Genomic DNA, 18005 nt, shown 5'->3' on the forward strand with positions numbered 1-18005 from the left:
AAAAACCTGGTTGGCTCAGTTGGTGGAGCATGGGACTCTTGATCTCCTGGTTGTGAGTTTGAGCCCCAGGCTGGGTGTAGTGCTTACTTAAAGAAATAAAATCTTAAAATTAAAAAAAAATGTAGAAACTAGTGAAAATATTTTAAATTATATATATTTACATTTTAACTCAATACAATAACTCAACTGACTCATCCCATTTATTATCTATTATCATTTGTTGAAATGATGTAATCAACATAAAAATTATTAACAAGCTATTTCTACATTCTGCTTTTCACACTGAGTCCTGTGTCCATTTTACACTTGGACAACATCTCAGGACTAGGCACATTTAAAGTGTTCAATAGTTGCTTGTGGCTCTTGGCTGCTAATGAACAGCCAGCACAGGGTTAAAATTTAAATCCCCTTGGGGGCAAGGGTGAGACTGCAATTTAAAGAGTTTTGCCTTCTACCCTAGATTCCAGCGCCTCCCTGTTCCAGATTTATCTCCTTTGCCAGTTTGAAGGGAATGCATTAGTAGCCGCCTTTGTCTTTCCCAGCAGAGCCAATGTAGATATTTCTGATTAGGGAGAGGACAGGTGTTCCTCCTGCAACCTTCCAACGACTGTTATTTCCCTCCTGGCAGCGAGGCTGGAAGTTCGTTTTTTGTTTTTGCTTTGAAGATCACGGAAGTGGGTTGCATTAAAGAGTGTACCCCAAATACCAAACGGGGAGTAGAAAGTCTTGCTTTATGCCAAGTTATGCCAAGTTAGGGAGCCCCTGGTTTAACTGGTTAGAAATAAATCATGTAAATGCACAGGTAACTGTAAGAGGGAACAAAGGTTCTGTTATTCTCGCCACGCTGCTCAAGGGTAGAGGCAAAGCGTGAGAACAAACACAGCAGCCCTTTAAAGTAGCTTTAAAACAACCCACCGAAGTTTCCCCTCAAATTCCAAACCAGTTGCCAAAAATGAAAGCATATAAAAAGATGCCACGCGCTCTCGGCCTCCCGGAGGTGGCGCTATGACGGTGACGGAGTTAATTAGTGCCTGCAAAGCGCCGCGTGTGAGCTCATCCGAGAAGTCATGCTCCGCACACATATTATTTATAGCCGATCTGAGGCGTGCACGGTGTTTGACATTTTCCTTCTTTTTAAGTAGGGAGACTTCAAAAAGTCGTGGGCACCCTCCCCCACCCCCCCGCAGGCAAAGTGCGGTGGGCAGGCCCCGGGGTGCGGGCGGGAGGTGAAAGCGCCAACCACGCGTGTCCCGGCGCAGGTGCCGGGGGGCGGCGGCGGCGGCCACTCCGCAGCGTCCGCTCGGGAGGAGAGTTCGCGGTAGATCTCGGGATGCCTTGCAGATGCAAAATGTGTCTCTGGCCAGCAGGAGGAAGGAAGAGGAAGTGAGAGCAGCGGCAGCCGGCGGCGCAGCAGCCGGCGGATCCCCAGTGTAAGTGCGTGTGCGCGGGCGAGGATGGGCACGGGATAGAGGCAGAGCCACCCACACCGCCGCGGCCCTGAGCTGGGGGACAGAGCCTCTGGCCCCCCTTCAATGGTCACGGGTCGCCAGAGCTCTGGTCGCGGGGAGCCTTCGCCGCCACCGCCGCTGTCCTGCGACCACGGGCAGGTTCGTAAAGTTTCCTGGGCTGGCGCCGCGCCGCGACTCGCTGACCTCAGCGCGGCCGGGGAGGGAGCTGGGGCTGGGGCACGGGAGGAGGCGCCCAGCTTTGTGGGGGGACTCCGAGCGCCGCGGAGACACTTTTGTTTCCTCCCCGGGGGCGCCGCGGCTGCAGCGGGGGTGGCCGCGGCGCTCGGCGGGGCTAGGGCTGCGGGCGCTCCCGGGCGCTCGCAGTTGGGGAAGTCTGGGCAGAGCCGGGCGGCTGGTGTGGGAGTGGGAGCGGGAGCCGAGGGAGCGGGCGCGGGGGATGGAGCGCAGGGCCCCGGCCCCGGAACCCGCGGGGAGGATTTGGCTGGGGCTGGCTGGTGGGGGCTGCGGGAAGACAGTGCTGCTGGCGCCGGGGGACTGGGGACCGGAGAGCGTGGTATTTGGGGGTTGGAGACCCGAGAGGCTGCGCTGGAGAAGGGACTGGCGGCTCGGACTCTGGCTTTTCTCGGGCACTGGCAGATGGGAGGGAATTCCTCGGCCGGCGCGCTCTGGGGAGGGGACAGCGAGGGGCTAGAGGGATGGAGGGCCCGAGGGGGCGGTTGGGGCGGCTGGGACTCGCGAGGGAGGCAGTAAATGCCTGCCTCCTGGGGACAAGCCGGGGTCCCCCGCTGGGACCGGGAATGACGGCGGAGGAGGGGGGCTTCTGTGGGAGATCCGGCATGGAAGGTGGCGGGGGGGGGGGGTACCGGGCGCGCCTTCGGTGTAGGGGGCGGGGGAGCTGGGGGGGGGGGGAGTCCGGGCGGGGGGGGGGGGGGGGGGCGGCGAGGGGGGGGGGGGGGTACCGGGCGCGCCTTCTGTGTAGGGGACAGCGGAGCTCGGGGGTCCTGGAATCCGAGCTGTGAGCGGCAGCGGAGATCGCAAGAGTAGCTTTGAGGAAGAGGAAATACAGAAGTCAGCCGGCCCGGGGGTGCGCGCGTGTGTTTGGGGTTGGGAAGTCCGTGTTGTGTCGCGGGCGCGCGCGAGGGCGGCGAGCGTGTGAGCGTGTGTGTGTGTGTGTGAGAGAGAGAGAGAGAGAGAGAGAGAGCGAGAGCGCGACCGCGAGGGGCTCCAGGCCTGGGGACTTCCCGCCAAAAGACCCTCTCCCGCTTGGGGGCCGTTTGAAGTTCGTTGGCAGCTCCGGGCAGAGGTTTTTGGCGGTCGGACCTGCGTTGACCTAAAGCTGCAGGGCTTGGCCTCCCCCAGTGACCTGGCCCGGGGGGCGGGGGTGGCTCTGGACAGCTCCTGGGACTCACTGAGCATATTTTGTGATACCCTGTGCTTCGCACCCTGGGCCTGCTAACACCCCTGGCCATGAATGAGGCGGACCAAATCCCTTGTATTCAAGATTTCAGAGAAGCCAAGACAAGGGTTTCTGCCTCAGGGGGCAGAATCTGTGGGCTCCTGGTTTAGCGCTGCCCTCGTTTGGGAGTGGGTGGAGGAGGTGGGGCAATGGAAGAATTTAGGATGTGTTTGTTTGTTTTTAAAAGTAATTAATGATCTGTATTTATGCATTAGCTCTTTGAGGGTTAACATTGGGAAGGAGAGGTACATAACCCCACTCAGGTTCACTTTTACATTAAAAAGCCTGGCAGGAACTATTATTAAGGGCCTCTCTTGGTCATGGTTTCTCATCTCTCACCTCCATACCTACTTCCCAAGGTTATTTCAAGGATTTTCCTCCCCCAGTTTGCGGAACCTCAGAAGCCCAGATCCCCTGCTGTCATGTGGCAGACTTCTTTTTTATGGTTGCCCTTCTGAACCTCTGCTCTTTACTATGGTACATTTCCTCTCTCTTGAGGGCTGTGGTTAAATGTTGCCTTTTTTCCTACTACATTTATTACTCAGATTTTTTTTTTTTTTTAATTAGATGGACTGGTTGTCTAATTGGGAAATTGAGGGAATAACCTGGAGTGTTGGAACTCTGCAGGGGGATGGGGGCAGGAGGGAATGGAACTGGGGAGGAAGCTTAGTAGGTTATCAGGAAAGGGGAGGTTGTGAAGTAGGCCCAGGAGGTCTGGTTCTGGTGGAATTCAGAAGCAGGCATTGTGCTAAAGGGTGGGTGGTGTTATTAATGGTCGTATCTCCACGCCCACCCCCTTTCCCATGTCTTATCTTTCTGCCTTTTAATTTTTTAAAAGATTTATTTATTTATTTTAGACAGAGGGAGTGCAGGAGGGAGGGAGAGAGAGAATCTCAAATAGACTCCCCACTAAGCTGGGGGTGGGGTGCATGGGGCTCTATCCCACAATCATGAGATCAGGACCTCAGCTGAAACCAGTCAGATGCTTCACAAACTAAATTACCCAGGTACCCCTCTTGCTTTTAATTGCAGCCATTCCGACCACCTACATTCTTCCTTTTCTCCAGCTTCTCTCCCCAGGACCTTTGCACATGCTATTCCTTCTGCACAAGGAAGTTTTCCCCACCTGTCCAGATGGCTCACTGCCTTGCTCACTTCAGTTCTCTGCCCAGTTGTCAGCCTACAGGCAGCCTTTCCTGGTTATCTCATGTAAAATAGCAACCCTTAAATAACTCTCTCTGGACCTCTTAAATGACTCGGTTTTCCCTCTTAGCACTTATTACCGCCTCGCATTATATATTCATTTGTTTATTTGATTATGTCTGTTTCCCCCATTAGGATGGAAGTTCCATGAGGGCAGGGACGTTGTCTTGTGTATAGGTCCACCTAGACTGATTCCCAGCAGACTAGGTGCTCAGTAAATAATTGTTGATGGACTGAATAAGAGATGCCTGTTATGGGAAATATACCAGGGAAATATTGCAGCATCAGTGGCAAGGGGACCCAGGTAACAGGCTTTTGTTTTTTTCTTTGCCCTTCCCACCATACCCAGCTGCTCCTTTTGCAGACCGCCTGTGCTGGAGCTGACTCAGAACTTCAGCCTGAAGGAAGAAAGAGGCAGTTCCTTGGGAGAGTGGAAAATCAGTACGACTTATTGATAACGCATGACCATTTCAGATCTGGTGTTTGTTTTATCATCCTCCTTGGAGAAAGTCTTTTCAAAGCATGTGTTGCTTTAGCCAAAGAAATACTCCTCTAGGAGGAAGGGCGTTACTGTGCCTGGAGTGAAGTCAGAGATAGCCACTGTATCCTGCTCTGCCCTCCCAGAAAATGGAGGTGGAGGCAGAGGGAGAGAAGGGGTAATAAAGGGAGGAAGGACAGGGAGGGAGGCAGAAAGAAACTTGGTGGCAGATGCAGGGGAGAAGACAAACGAGAAATATCTAGGACTAGAAAAACAAAAAGTAACAGATGAGGGGCTTCTATAGTGTTTCTAAATCCTAAGCATCTGTAAAATTACAGTATGGAGATAGGACAGTACTTAAGTGTTTTAAAGTAATTTACCCCCTTTGGGTGTTCAGTGTGAATGGGTGGGGAGAGGTGGAGGAAGGGAGTGCTTTGAAGTCCTTGCAGAGAGGATGTGGCTGGGGCCGTGCCAAGGGGCTCTACTGAGTGCACACTTTGCTTACCTTATCATCTTTCTTAACACTGAAGGTTCAGTTTAGAGCTAATCATTCCTATGGAGGACGTTTCCTGTCCTGATCTAAGACAGCTCTTACCCTGAAGGTTTGTAACTGAAGCCTGCCATCGCTTTAATGCCTGAAACCATCCAAGTGGGTAGTTTGGTTTTTCCGACTTTCATTCTGTTGAATTGGGAAAAGGTGGGGAATTATAAGTGCTCTCTGCATCACAAAGCCTCAAGTGTTTGCAGCTAATTACACAACTCCACTTTGGCTTCCTTCTTGTCAACTAGTCCAGGTTTTTGAAGTTTAGGCTTGCAACCCCGGTATAGATCTGAGTATCAATTGATCAGGTCCAAACCAGCAGTTTAAAACATGAAGTGGAAGAAAATACAACGGACAACTGGGGCGTTTTACAAAACAGACACTAAATTATTATTTTTTTTAAACACACTAAGTCTTAATGTCAAGTGTATTGCTTAATGTGGTATAAAAAAAAAAAGTCTGTTTTAATAATTCTGGAGGCCCTAGGAATCTAAATTTTCAACCAGTTTGCCAGGGATGCTGATGACCGTGGTTCACAAGGCCATTCTTTAAGAAATACTTAGCTGCTCCCAGCCCCTTACAAAATGCTTTTGGTTTAATCTCCTCCAAGAGCTGCAGTTTACAAATGTTCGAGCAGATGCAGTAAAGGGGTCCTCCCTGGACTTAACTGATAAAATGCTGCTGCTGATAGGATGTGGTGGTTGTGATTCCGCCCCATTGTCACAACTGGAAATCCAGCTGGTGTGTCACTTAGCGATACAGAGAGGCAGCGGATTCATTCGAAATTCCTCTTTACTCTTACCAAGAATAAAATGACTGAATGTACTCTTTTCTGGCCAAGTTTTAGTTTTGAGCTTTGGAGGTCTTTCAGCTTTCCAGGTCTTGGGAACTCGCCTCTGCTCAACTTTTCATTGTTGACACCCAGTATTCCCCATGTGCGTATTTTAATTACTTTCAGACCTTTGCAAAGACGGTAGTCACGGTTCCTAGTGGCCGCCACACTGCCATGATACATAGTTAGATAAAACATTTTAGGTGACTTGGGCTTGGGACCGGCCAACCAAAGAAGAGAAAGGACAAGAACTTGAGCTCTGGCTGAAACAAGCCTGTTGAAGACCAGCCATCTGAGGGACAGAGTGTGGCTCCCATGAGGCCTAGCACCAGGCGATCAGGTGCAGGAAAAGCCACCCCTGAGTGCCTCCTACATGCACACATTGCAGTTTGCTATCCTGCCCCCCCCCCCCCCCACCCCCCCGGTGATTTAGGTTGTCTGAGTGTTAACAGTTAGAACTTATTCATAAGAGCCTGTGCTGAAGCCCGAATAGGATCCAGGAATAAGTTAGCTGTGTTTTCCACACCTCCCCAGGATAAGTGCAGGTACAGTTTGAGCCGAGTTCTGTCACCGGCCTAAGGTGGAGTAACCGTGAAGTATCCAGGAGGAATCCGCGTGGGAGAAGGAATGCTGGCTCACCAAACGGAATTAACCACAGCAACAACCTGGCGTAGCGCTGAGTGGAGAGATTAGTCACATGTATAAATAGAAGGAGATGACGATTCTCAAGTCAGTGTTCTAGGCCCCCACAAACACTGGTTTCCAGAATCTGAGCAAGATTATTATTGGAACCTCAATTTTAGGAATTGAGGCTGTAGTTTTGGCTATTTTAGTTCTCACGTTAATTCAGGGAACGGAACTTTCCTCAGTTAGAAAATGTTTACTACTTGCTGGACTCCAGGACTGCGGTGTATCTGGTGGGTGGTGGACAGTGGTTGGAGGGCGCCATGTTCCAGTAAGCCCTGACCCAGCATTGCCCTAGAGATCTTGGAGTCACAGGATCCAAGTGATATTTCCCTTCTTGCCTCGACAGCTGACACCCTTCCTCCTGGAATGCGGCTTTGCAAAGGGTAGAAAACAGGCAGTAGAGTGTTATTATCCCATTTTATAGATGTGGCTTAGAGGACTGCAATGTCACAGGGATTGTTGGAGAGTATATCTGAGCCTACACCCAGCTTTGCTGTCTCTTTTCCCTTGTCGTTCCTTTCCCAGGCACCGTGATGCCGGTACTGGCTATTTTCTGCCCTTGTTGGTTCTCTAGCTTGGTCTGAGGCCAGGCCTGCCGTGTTGTGCTATGCTCCTGGGTATCCAGGAAGCCCTTCCCTCCTGTCTGCTCGTAGAAATGCCCTGGGTTGCCATGGCTCCCAGGGAGGTGTCTTCTGCCACTGAGGCCGAATTTGCCTGAATTGGTGCCTCCCTTTGGATATCTCCCCCACAGCCAAAACTTCTTAGCCTTGAGAGGGTTAGAGGATCTTTCTCGTGGGGACAGCATGCCCACCACCTAAGCTCATGATATTGAAGCATATAAGCCAGAATGGAATTCATTAATCAAAAATGAGAACACTGTTTGCCAAGGAGAATAGACACTTATTCTTTAGCAAACACTTTTTTCCCCACTCTGTGGATGAGTCATGGTGAAAGCAAAAGCTTGGAACCCGTCAGTGGTGGGAAGGGACCAAGTAGAGAGTAGGGAATACATATAACGGAGTCTTAACTTGTGCTCTTTCTTCGGCCCCATAGATTAATACCAACCAAGGCGGCCAGAGACTGGAGTCTTTAAACCGGGGTGGTTCCCCATGGGCTGATGCTGAGGCTATTGCTTCTGTTCATTTTCTACTTGCAGGCTGTTGCCCCTTCTATGTTGACCCTTTATTTCAGGCAATCTCAACCTCAGCACTCTTGACGTTTGGGGCTGGATACTTCTGTGTTGAGGGCGCTGGCCAGTGCATTGTAGGAAACACCAGCTTTTTTGGCTTCTACCTACTAGATGCCAGTAGCAACACCCAGTTGTGACAACCAAAAATGCCTCAAGACGTTGCCAGTGGTCCCCTCCAGGGCCACGCTCACCCCCGAGTTGAGAGCCATTGTTTTGTTTTCTTGCATCAGTTAAGACGAACAGATGTGCTATCAGATAGGCTAGACTTGACAGCAACTAGAAGTGCCCCAGCTTTCTCTCTACAGCTTACTCCTCAGACCCTAATGTGGTCCGTTCTCCTATGGGTGGTCTCACCCCTGTATGATCTTTAATTTCCTCCAGATCTTCGCCTTCTATCTGGAGTTTCCTTCCTTCCCGTGTTACCATTGTCTTCCTAACCCAGCTCAGTTTTGCCGAATTTCATGTGTGTTTCTTCCTGGTATGCTATGGCTGGAGAGACCTATAGCGAGTGATTTTATGTTTCAGTTTCCACACAAGGTCTAGAATCCTGGCCACTGGTTGCTGCAGTAACCATGCCCTCTACAGAATGGGAATGTGACAAACGAAACGAGGGAGGTAGTTCACGAGGCTCAGTTTGGCTCATTCAGAGACCTCTGTCACCAGGTTAAGGAAGCGTCTGCGTGGGAATGAGTTAACGGTGAAATGGCGCCTCCCTTGCTTATACAATGTCCCTGGGCTAGTTGGATAGTAACAGATACTGCTGTTCCATTAGTGTGACCTGGACATTGAACCGGTCAGGGGAAAGCCTTTCAGGTGTGTCTCTCTGTGAAGTCCTTTCCTCCTCTGTCCATTAGATTTCTGTCCTAATCTTGCCACATTTATTTTCTTATGTAATTATCTGTCTACCTTTTATTTACCTTCGATGTTTGGCTGCAGTAATTGTGCAGAGCAGCATCTAGTGGCTTAAACAACCTAGAAATACTGCCACTCGGGTACCGGCTCTGACTCCCTAAGGCAGCAGCCTCCTTATAAGTCACAGCCCTATAGCAACCCTCCACCCTTCCTTCCGCCCTTTGTGCCTTTTTTTTTTTTTTTTTTTTTTTTTAAGTTTGAAATTGCCTTTAGAGAGCCAGCATTTGGTGCTGTGGGCTTCTGTGGTTGAGCAGTGCTGGATGAGCTATATTTTCCAGGCTGCTACACACAATTACCCTTAATTTTGAAGCGTAATGCATTTCAAAATAATTTTTTTTTCTGTTTTCAGGCTCTTTAATCCAAATGCAGAGCCGCAGCTGGCTTTGCCCATAGCCCTGAAAAGACGTGTGGCTTGGGAGGTAGAGCTAGTGGAAGGACTTTGGTTAGATTGCGTATTTTTGGCTGAGTGAAGAGTGAATTCCAATAGCACTCAGTAAGGCTGGTTTTTCCCTTGACTCCTGACCACCACCCCCCCTTTGCTCCACCTCACCATTTTCATAGCATTTTTATAGTGGACCCCGTGCCCTAGTTAGTCTAATACTGGGCCACTTTGTGGGAAGTGACGGAGTACTCAAAAATTCAGATTTGGGGGAAGGAGACTGATTCTTTCATACACTTGCTAGTAAGTATGTGTGTCTGTATGCGCAAGAGAGAAAGATGCACGCGCGCGCGCACACACACACACACACACATCCACGCAGTTCTCCTAATACTGAAAAGTCTTTAAATGCAAAGAAACTTATTATATCAGCTCCTAAATCCCATTTTCTCCAGTGCGTGTCACATTTATAGCAAGTCACTACAAATCTCATTAAATCAAAACCTTTAGCAAGAAATGAATATGTTTCCATCATCTTTAGACTTACTCTACTGCCAGAAAGTGACTTCAACTCCTTAGGACTGTTTTGTCAATTACCATCCATTCTTCTTCAGTTGAGAGTTTGGGGAAATATTTGCCTGGGTTTATACAAGAGAAGCACAATAAAATTTTATTTATTGTAGTATATTTAAACAAATAAATGTACGACTTACACTTAAAATGCATCTATGTGTTCAAACCGAAATATTGCTAGGCTGACAGCATCTATCACAATACATTATTGACATGATTCATTCAGCAACCATTTTGACTGCATTTTACGTTCTGTAGTCAGGGCACTCCCTGCACAATGTAAGATCCACTTCATGGGAGCAGTATGGGGAGACAGACCCATTAAGAGACACTCACAGTGGAGGGTGGTAAATGTACATGTATGTAGACTGCAGATCGCAGAGGAAAGTTCAAAGTGAAGGGACTTTGAGAAAGATCTGGAAAGCTGAGTATTAAAAGGAAGAACAACATGACATGTCCAAGGAATACAGCAGTCAGGAGAAAGTCTGGAAGAGGCCTCATGTCAACTCCTTGGGGCGCTGGGCATCCATTGAGTGGGAAGGAAAAACAAAGGATTTTAGGGAAGGAAAAGACGTAATTGGAAGTCAGTGAGAAATCCAGCTCCCAGGGCAACAGGGAAGGTAGATTAGAGGGTGAGGCAGGAAGGAGGTGCCAAGGAGAGATGGAAGCTGTCAGCTCCTTCCTTCTGGGCCTACCCTAAGAAACACTCAATCTTGGTCAAATGAAGAAGTAAATAAAGCGGGAGGTTTGCTGTGTAAATGCAACTCTCTGCCCCCACCTGCTAGTCTGAGTAGTGGACCATCCATTTCCTTTAAGGAGACAGCTTCTGGAGACCCCCTGGATGGATGCAAGTCAGAGAGAAAGGATGTTGACATCGATGAAAGAAGAAAGATTTGGTGACTGATTGGATTTGGGAAGAAGCGAAAAAGCAGGAGTCTTTGAGGTTTAAAAGCTAAATATATACATGCTTGTCGGTTGAGGGTTCGAGTATCTTTTGGACTCTGCCTGCTGACGGACTTGGTGAAAGGTAATTATTATTCTCAGCCTCAGTTTTCTTATCATTCTATCTTTTTAAAATATTTTATTTATTTGTTTGAGAGAGAGTATAAGCAGGTGGAGAGGCAGAGGGAAAAACAGACTCCCAGTTGACCAAGGAGCCCGACATAGCCCTCGATCCCAGGACCTGGAGATCATGACCAGAGCCGAAGGCAGAAGCTTAATCATCTGAACCACCCAGGCAGGCGCCCCTTAGTTTTCTTATCATTCAAATGGAGATAATCTAAGTCCCTGCTTCTTGGAGCTGCTGAGGGCATTAAATGGAATGATGATCTTAAAGTAGGATACCCCAATAGCAGTGCATTGGATTTGCTGAGGTTATTATTACTAATTCAATAGTTCCTATTCAGGTCTTTTATTCAAATATCTTGCTAAAATCCTTTAAAGACATGCATTTATTATTTTATCTTCTTTATGAGTTGTAAGTAGCCTAGGAAATTCCTCCTAGGATTTTTGCTAGACTGTTAGTTTGATTTATGTAACTTTTCCTCAGAGGTAGACTGCTGAAATACAGGTCAGGGAAAATTACAATCGATTGTGAATTAAAAGAACTGACATAATGAATCCTGCTAGCAACCTGAGGTCCTGAAGAAAAGTTCTTATAAATAGGTCTCTATCTCCCAGTCACTTGGAACCGACCTGGGGTTTTGTTGTTTTATTTTATTATTATTTTGCCTTGTGTAGAGAGAATGGAGGTTGCGAAATAAGGTTCTTTCCCTTTCCCTAAATCCAGCTTTTTGGCAGGGCTATTTGCACTCGCCCAGTGTAGAAGGAAGACCAGTGAGAAACCCCCAGTTAGTGGAGTACCAGGGGAAGAGCCATTGATAGGAATTTGATTCAGTTGAACTGGGTTTCATGTGATTCTGTTGCCTACTAAGGAAATTCAGTCATTCCAATAAGACTTGGTAAATGTCCCCTTCTGAATCATTTGAAGCATTCCAGGAAGTGGGAGATTGTTAATCTTCATTGGCAGGTGGGTGGTAGCAAAGTGTTAGTAATCTTTCTTGTTTGATCTGAGCCTATCACACCAATTAACAAATACTCTGGGGATAAAGCAGAAAAATTAAGGTTGGATGACTACAGTTCTGAGGGTTAGACCCATGATAGCTGTGTTGGCCCAGCATAATGTCACGTACCAACTTACCCTTTGCAAAGTGTCTCAGACTGGACAATTCATTTTATGGCCACCTGTGGAAGTAGAAGTAGAAGACACCTGTTTCCATTTCTGTTTATTCTTTCTGGCTATTGCCAGTTTCTTTGGGTGACTTATCTGCTTTATGTGCCTTCAGGAAGGCAGCCACTAGCTCACAGACTCACCAGCTCATTAAGCAGTAGCTCATGTACCTGTCACTTGGTAATGGCTTTCATGAGTGGATGGGGAAAAAAAAATCAACCTCAGTACAGATGTTAAACTGCTGTGAAGTATGGGTGTGGAAGAGAACTATGCAGATGGAAACTGCTCTAAACTTGTGTTTTGAAAACGTGTATCTCCCCCCTCACCCCCGACTACTAGAGTTGTGAAAAGTCCCTCATCTAATCACTATATGCAAATCTTGTTCGGCACGTGACAAATGGCACACTATTTTCAGTGTAAAATAAATTTCCACTCACTCTCTCTTCTCCCAAGCAGGGTGATAACTAGGGAACGTTCAGCTGCTAGATTGTTGGCTATAGAGCGATACCTCTACACTATGTATTAGGTTTGGTGTGTAGCTTTATGTGGGATCTGATGGGAAATGTTTGAAGACTCATAACAAGATTTCTACTGTGAAATACAGATTTACAGTAAATCACTGGGGAATTATATTCAGACCAAGGTATGTAACAGTTTCACAGTGATTCAGACCCATTAACTTACCCTGTACCCATTTTACAGATGAGGAAATCTATCTTTCAGAGAGGCTGACTGCCCAACATCATGCAGATCCAAACTGAATGCTCTTTTCTGTAGCACACCTAACGCCAACTCTCCTGCAGCCGAGTCCCCCTCCATTTGTCAAATTTGTTTTTGCCTCCATTGAACCTGTTGTGTTGGGACTTCGTATTGAGTGGCCGTGCTGCTTGGTGGAGAACATGCCATGAGAGCTTTGCTTCAGGAGCCAGTGAGAGCACACCGTCAGGGTCATTACCTCAGCCAGGGCTGACTGCCAGCAAGATGGCAGGGGGAAGAGGGCGGTCGTGGTGGATTCATTTATGTTCCCAGGAGACACTTTCCGCTGTCCTAAGAATTGTGTTGCGATTACTGCAGACTGCTTTAGGGCCATTTTCAGTCTTTAAATACGCTACTAACGATTCTGGCATGTGAAATTGCCATGAAACAGTCTGAGAACCGACCCTGGGAGCTGAGGATGTTAAGGCACCGGAAGAGGTACAAGAGTAAAAGAAGCCAAAGCTCCAGGTTTGTTTTGATTTCAGACTACATCTTTCAGACAATGAACAGGCTTTAGGGTAATTGTAACCAGATCAATGCGAGGCCCAGAGAAATGGCACAATGGCAGTTATAAAATTGAGTTTCACTCTTCTTTCAGACCCTGGAAATTGCATTAAGAAGAGTTGGGGTCATCCATTTGAAGTGAAAAGTGCCAAAGAAGGTACTGAGTGTCCTATACATGGGAAGGCGAGCTACCACAGGACTTCAGTCTTTAGGGTCCCAGACACACTGGAGCCCTTAACTTGTAAGAGACGTGTCGGGGTGTGCTTGATGGTTACCGTGGGTCTGATTTTACCTCCAGCATTTCCTTCTAAAATACTTTATTTATTTATTTTTTATAAACATATAATGTATTTTTATCCCCAGGGGTACAGGTCTGTGAATCGCCAGTTTTGCACACTTCACAGCACTCACCATAGTAAAAATACTTTTTAATTTATTTGTTCATCCACAAATATTTATTGAGCACCTGCTAGGTACCATGGCGGGGGGCGGGTACTAAGGGACACATAAACAATGGTGAGTCCCCTTCCTATGAAAATAGCAGACAGACGTATTGCTGCTTTCTTGGGTTGTTCTTGTGGGGGAAATGTACGATGATCAAAGGATCACATGAAGGAATGTGACATTTAAGCTGGGCCCAGGACTGGGGAAGAAAGGTGCTGATGCTGGAAGAGCCTACGGAAAGGGATTCATGTAGTCAGAGAGGGCTGGGAAGAGAGTGGGCTTCCATGGGGAGCAAGGAGTCCCTGCAGATGCCTAGTGAATGTGACGAGCAGATGCCGGGGTTGAAGGAACCCAAGAGCAGAGTGCTGGGGACTGGGAGCTCGCCAGGAATGGAGTAGTGGAGAGGAAGGCTCCTTGGGATCAGGGGTCTGGATCTTTATCAGAGGAGCAGTGAGGGGCGCCTGGGTGGTTCAGTAGGTTAAAGCCTCTGCCTTTGGCTCAGGTCATGGTCCCAGGGTCCTGGGATCGAGCCCTGCATCGGGCTCTCCGCTCTGCGGGGAGCCTGCTTCCCCCTCTCTCTCTGCCTGCTTCTAATCTCTGTCTGTCAAATAAATAAATAAAAATCTTAAAAAAAAAAAAAAAAAAAGAGCAGTGAGAAGTCACCGGAGTGTTTCACCTGAGGAGCCATGTGTTCAGATGTATGCATTGCAAAGGTTTTCCTGGCTTCATTGTGTAAATCTTACATTATTTAAAATTGGTCACAACGTGACCGCACTCTTACCACTTTTAGAATCTAACAGCTTCTAAAACAACCAATTTAGTCACTAGTGTCTTCTTCAGATTTTAAACTGCAGCTTAACTAAGATTTAGCATGGATATCACCACTACTTAAGAATGATACAGTAGCTGGTTCCGTGGTTCTCGGACTTCCAGCTGCCCAAGCATTGTGGGGCACCCAGAACTTGTGTTCTTGCGGGTCCCTCAGGACCCAGTGATGCCAGTGGTCCCGACTCCACTTTGAAAAGCATCATCCCCAAAAGTGCTAAGAAGTGGAAAAAAAATATATAAACCTTGAGGTAAAACACTGAGAGGCGGCCAGGAGAGGAGGGAGCCTCTGTTCCTGCCTAGGTTTTAACTTGGACCTATCCTCTTGGTCCTGGAGGGATTTTCTTCTAGTGCACCTGAAATGGATTCTAAATCCTTTGAGTTTCTTCTAATTTATTTCCTAATCCTTTCATATGCAGCTGTTTTCTCAGATCTGTGGCTTATTCCCTCTGTGTCTCTGATATTTCACTTTACATTTTGTCGCTATTTTAATAAGAATCTTTTTATGTAAGTCCCAAATGAGGTTATGGGGCACAGAGGTGGTGGGGAATGCTGGCCAGCCAAGGCAGGGGAATGAGAAGCCCCCTGCGGATTTGCTTAGTCTACTCTCCGGAGCGGGAGGCTCGGAGTTCTGCCAAAGTGAGACCAGTCCACGGTTCCCGTCCTAGAGAACTGTTTGCGGCTGTTTTCCAGGGAGAGTAGGAGCCCAGAATTCCTGCTCAGGTGCAGTCAGGTTGAAATGGATATCAAGGGCAGACTTTAGAGCAGAAAAGAAGTCACAGAAAAGGCATCCACCAATTCAGTGGGTGAGCCTAGAGTAAAGTGCCCTGGACCCATGTCTCCCTCTGGTCTGCATGGCCTGACTCCATGGTCACCTTCTCCAGGAAACTTCCTGGATGTCCTGGGATCCACTCCTAGGACACATTGAGTCCTTCTCTGTACTGAGTAGATGGGAGGTCCCGAAGGTGCCTGTTCCCAGTGCTGAGCTCGTAACAGGCGCTCAGTCAGTGTTTTCCAGAATGAAGCACTGTTACCCATGCACGTGAGCACTGTGTCCTACAGTCCCTTTGGGAAGAGCCCTTAAAAATGGCTTCTTTGTCCCTGAGTGAGGGACACGTGGTTCAGGGATGTAACTCTCATTGTACACAGTTTTGCTGAAGACCAGTCCTGCTTGAGCTCACTGTGACTGAGGGCCAGACCAGATGTCCAAGGTGGGAAGGCCAACGGCCGTGGCTTTGCAGTGTCTAGTCCCGTGGTGGCAACGGTCAACTGCCTTCCTGTCCTTCCACGGCCCCCAGTCTACCCTCTATGTAATGAACTTTCCAGAGGATGAAACCACTGTTTTGTCATTTGCATTCCTGTCTGCAGAAGTATTTATACCTCATGTCACTACCTTTCATTCTCCCCTACTCACCAGAAAGCCTTTGGGCATAGGTATCGGAGACCATCCCTTGTATGAATGCTGAAAACATTTCTTGGCTTAAACCTTGACACTGCTCTCCCTTTGTGCCTTCATCCACAGTTGAGCCACTGTTGAATCTGGAGAGAAAGCTTCTCTCTTCCTTCCTCTCCAGAGCCTGTAGGCGACCAGGCATTCGTGACACACACTGGGGGCTGGGATCCCTACCACATATGTGGTTACCCACACTTCATTCATTACAATCTGAGAGCACCGTGGCCTTGATAATTTATGTTTCTAGGCTATAATTGCACATTATTTTTCTAGCAGCTATCAAGGGTTTCAGCTAGCAATTGAAACTTGATAGGTGTCATGGCTCTTCATGGCTGGAATGATTAATCCTGATGTTCCAGTGCTGAGCCAAGCCCATTTCTTTGAAGCCAAATAACACACACACAGTAAACCCCAAACTTGAGTGTTCCGAGTTCACTCCAAAAGTAGAGCATATTCAGGCCTTTGGAACCGTATTCCCGGATCTTCCACAGCCCCTTTCTCCCTTAATTAAATAAACAAATAGTGACTTGCTCCCCCCGCATGGGGATTCTGCCAGTTGCTGAGTATGTCTGGTTCAATTATACATTCTGGAGCTGGAGAATGACTACCGATGGTTTCCGGGACCCACTGGAATGGGTATGAGAAAGAGCTGAGCTAAAAACCTCTGATTACCTCAATTCCAGAAGCACCGTCACTGGCTGGTGGGTCACCAGTGACGTTTTGGGTCTCCTCGCATTAGTCAGTTCAGAGCCAGTGTCTAGTAATCCCAAAAAGGTCTGATTACTTTTTTTCCCCAAGGTACATCCCCCTTCCCTCCTCAAAGAAAGCCTGGAGGCCCCTTTGGAGGAAAGCTAGAGGAACGAGTAATGGGATAAATTTTTGGCAATCTGCCAAAATTTGGCAATCTGCCATCCTCAAGGGGATGCGGCCTCCCCTTCATTTAATGGGTCCTGGGCGGGCCCCTAAACTGCTTCAAGCCTGGGGTTGGATGGAGAGGCCATGACTGTTTTTATGATTCAGGTCAGACTTTTGTCCATCTGACTTACAGCTTTTCTGCTCCCACCAGATTAAGTAAGAATTTAGTGGGCTTCCCATCTTCCCTTCTGGAAACACTGCGACTAACTATCCAAGACCAATGTTCTGATTGGCCCTTGGTTCTGCTGTCCATGTGTTAACCACACCATGCTAGAAAGTGCTTGGAGCCCCTGCCTGGCTGGAGGGCTGATCTCCCCCCATCCCCAACCCGCCCTGCCCTCCCTTAGACACTTTGCAGAACGGCTTTGGGGGAGCAAGAGGCAGGAAGTGCTTTGTAGCCATACAGACTGAGGTTGAAATCACTCACCGTGTACTTGCTGGCGGCAAATTCGTTATGTTCTCATGACTCCTGTTTCCTACTGGATGAATGGAAATGGTGCCCACATGTTGTTGCAATAGAATGAAAAATGTCACCAAGGAATGGAGTTCTTTGGCCCCAACGGGTGTGGTGTGCAGTAGATGTGAAAGGGTATATGCTTTCTGAACCTCTTCTCCAGAATTGTGTTTTCAAGCCCATCGGTTGGTTGGAAGGGATAAAATTAGGACTCACAACAGACTCCCAGAATGCACGGTTTGTGGCTAGCTTCCAACACCCTTCAGGTTTGCTCAAGACTCTAAAGTATGTGCTCGATTCTAACTGTTGTAGGAAAAAAAAATGGCATTTTATTAGCATAGGTTATGTCTACCAAAAAAGTTCGCATTACCTGTTCTTTGCATTATGATGTAGATTTCAAGTTCATTGTGTTTTCCAGTATCATAGTTTGGTTGCTGGGTCTTATTTTTCTCTCTTTAGAGAAATAAAGCGTGTTGGGGACAGGTGACCTTCTTAGTACTTACCTGATGCTGTGGGGAGTCCTATTTGTGGGCTCTGTTTGTGGGCTTCATTCATGAACTCATTCCTCAAATGTTCAATGCCAGGGAGATGGCGCTACACAGGGAGAGACTCTGCTCCCTCCAGGGGAGGGGGTGAGCACAGTGAGCACACCCAGAATGCAGTGGCACTAACACCCCCATGTAGGCACCAATCACTGTATTAGCC

The 18005-nt window shown here is 47.9% G+C and overlaps 1 protein-coding gene across 6 annotated transcripts in view; it reads left to right on the forward strand.

Moving 5' to 3' along the window:
* The first annotated feature begins 1044 nt into the window (after positions 1–1044).
* ELMO1 (engulfment and cell motility 1) overlaps positions 1045–18005 on the forward strand; it is a 521901-nt gene continuing 504940 nt past the window's right edge. The window contains exon 1 of one of the 6 annotated variants that reach the window (XM_059396569.1): positions 1045–1430. The gene's annotated coding sequence lies outside the window, so the exon portion shown is untranslated. The other 5 variants (XM_059396564.1, XM_059396568.1, XM_059396570.1 and 2 more) reach the window with 5 other exon arrangements.

The sequence above is a fragment of the Mustela nigripes genome, chromosome 4 (assembly GCF_022355385.1).
Source record: "Mustela nigripes isolate SB6536 chromosome 4, MUSNIG.SB6536, whole genome shotgun sequence".
NCBI classification, from domain to species: Eukaryota; Metazoa; Chordata; class Mammalia; order Carnivora; family Mustelidae; genus Mustela; species Mustela nigripes.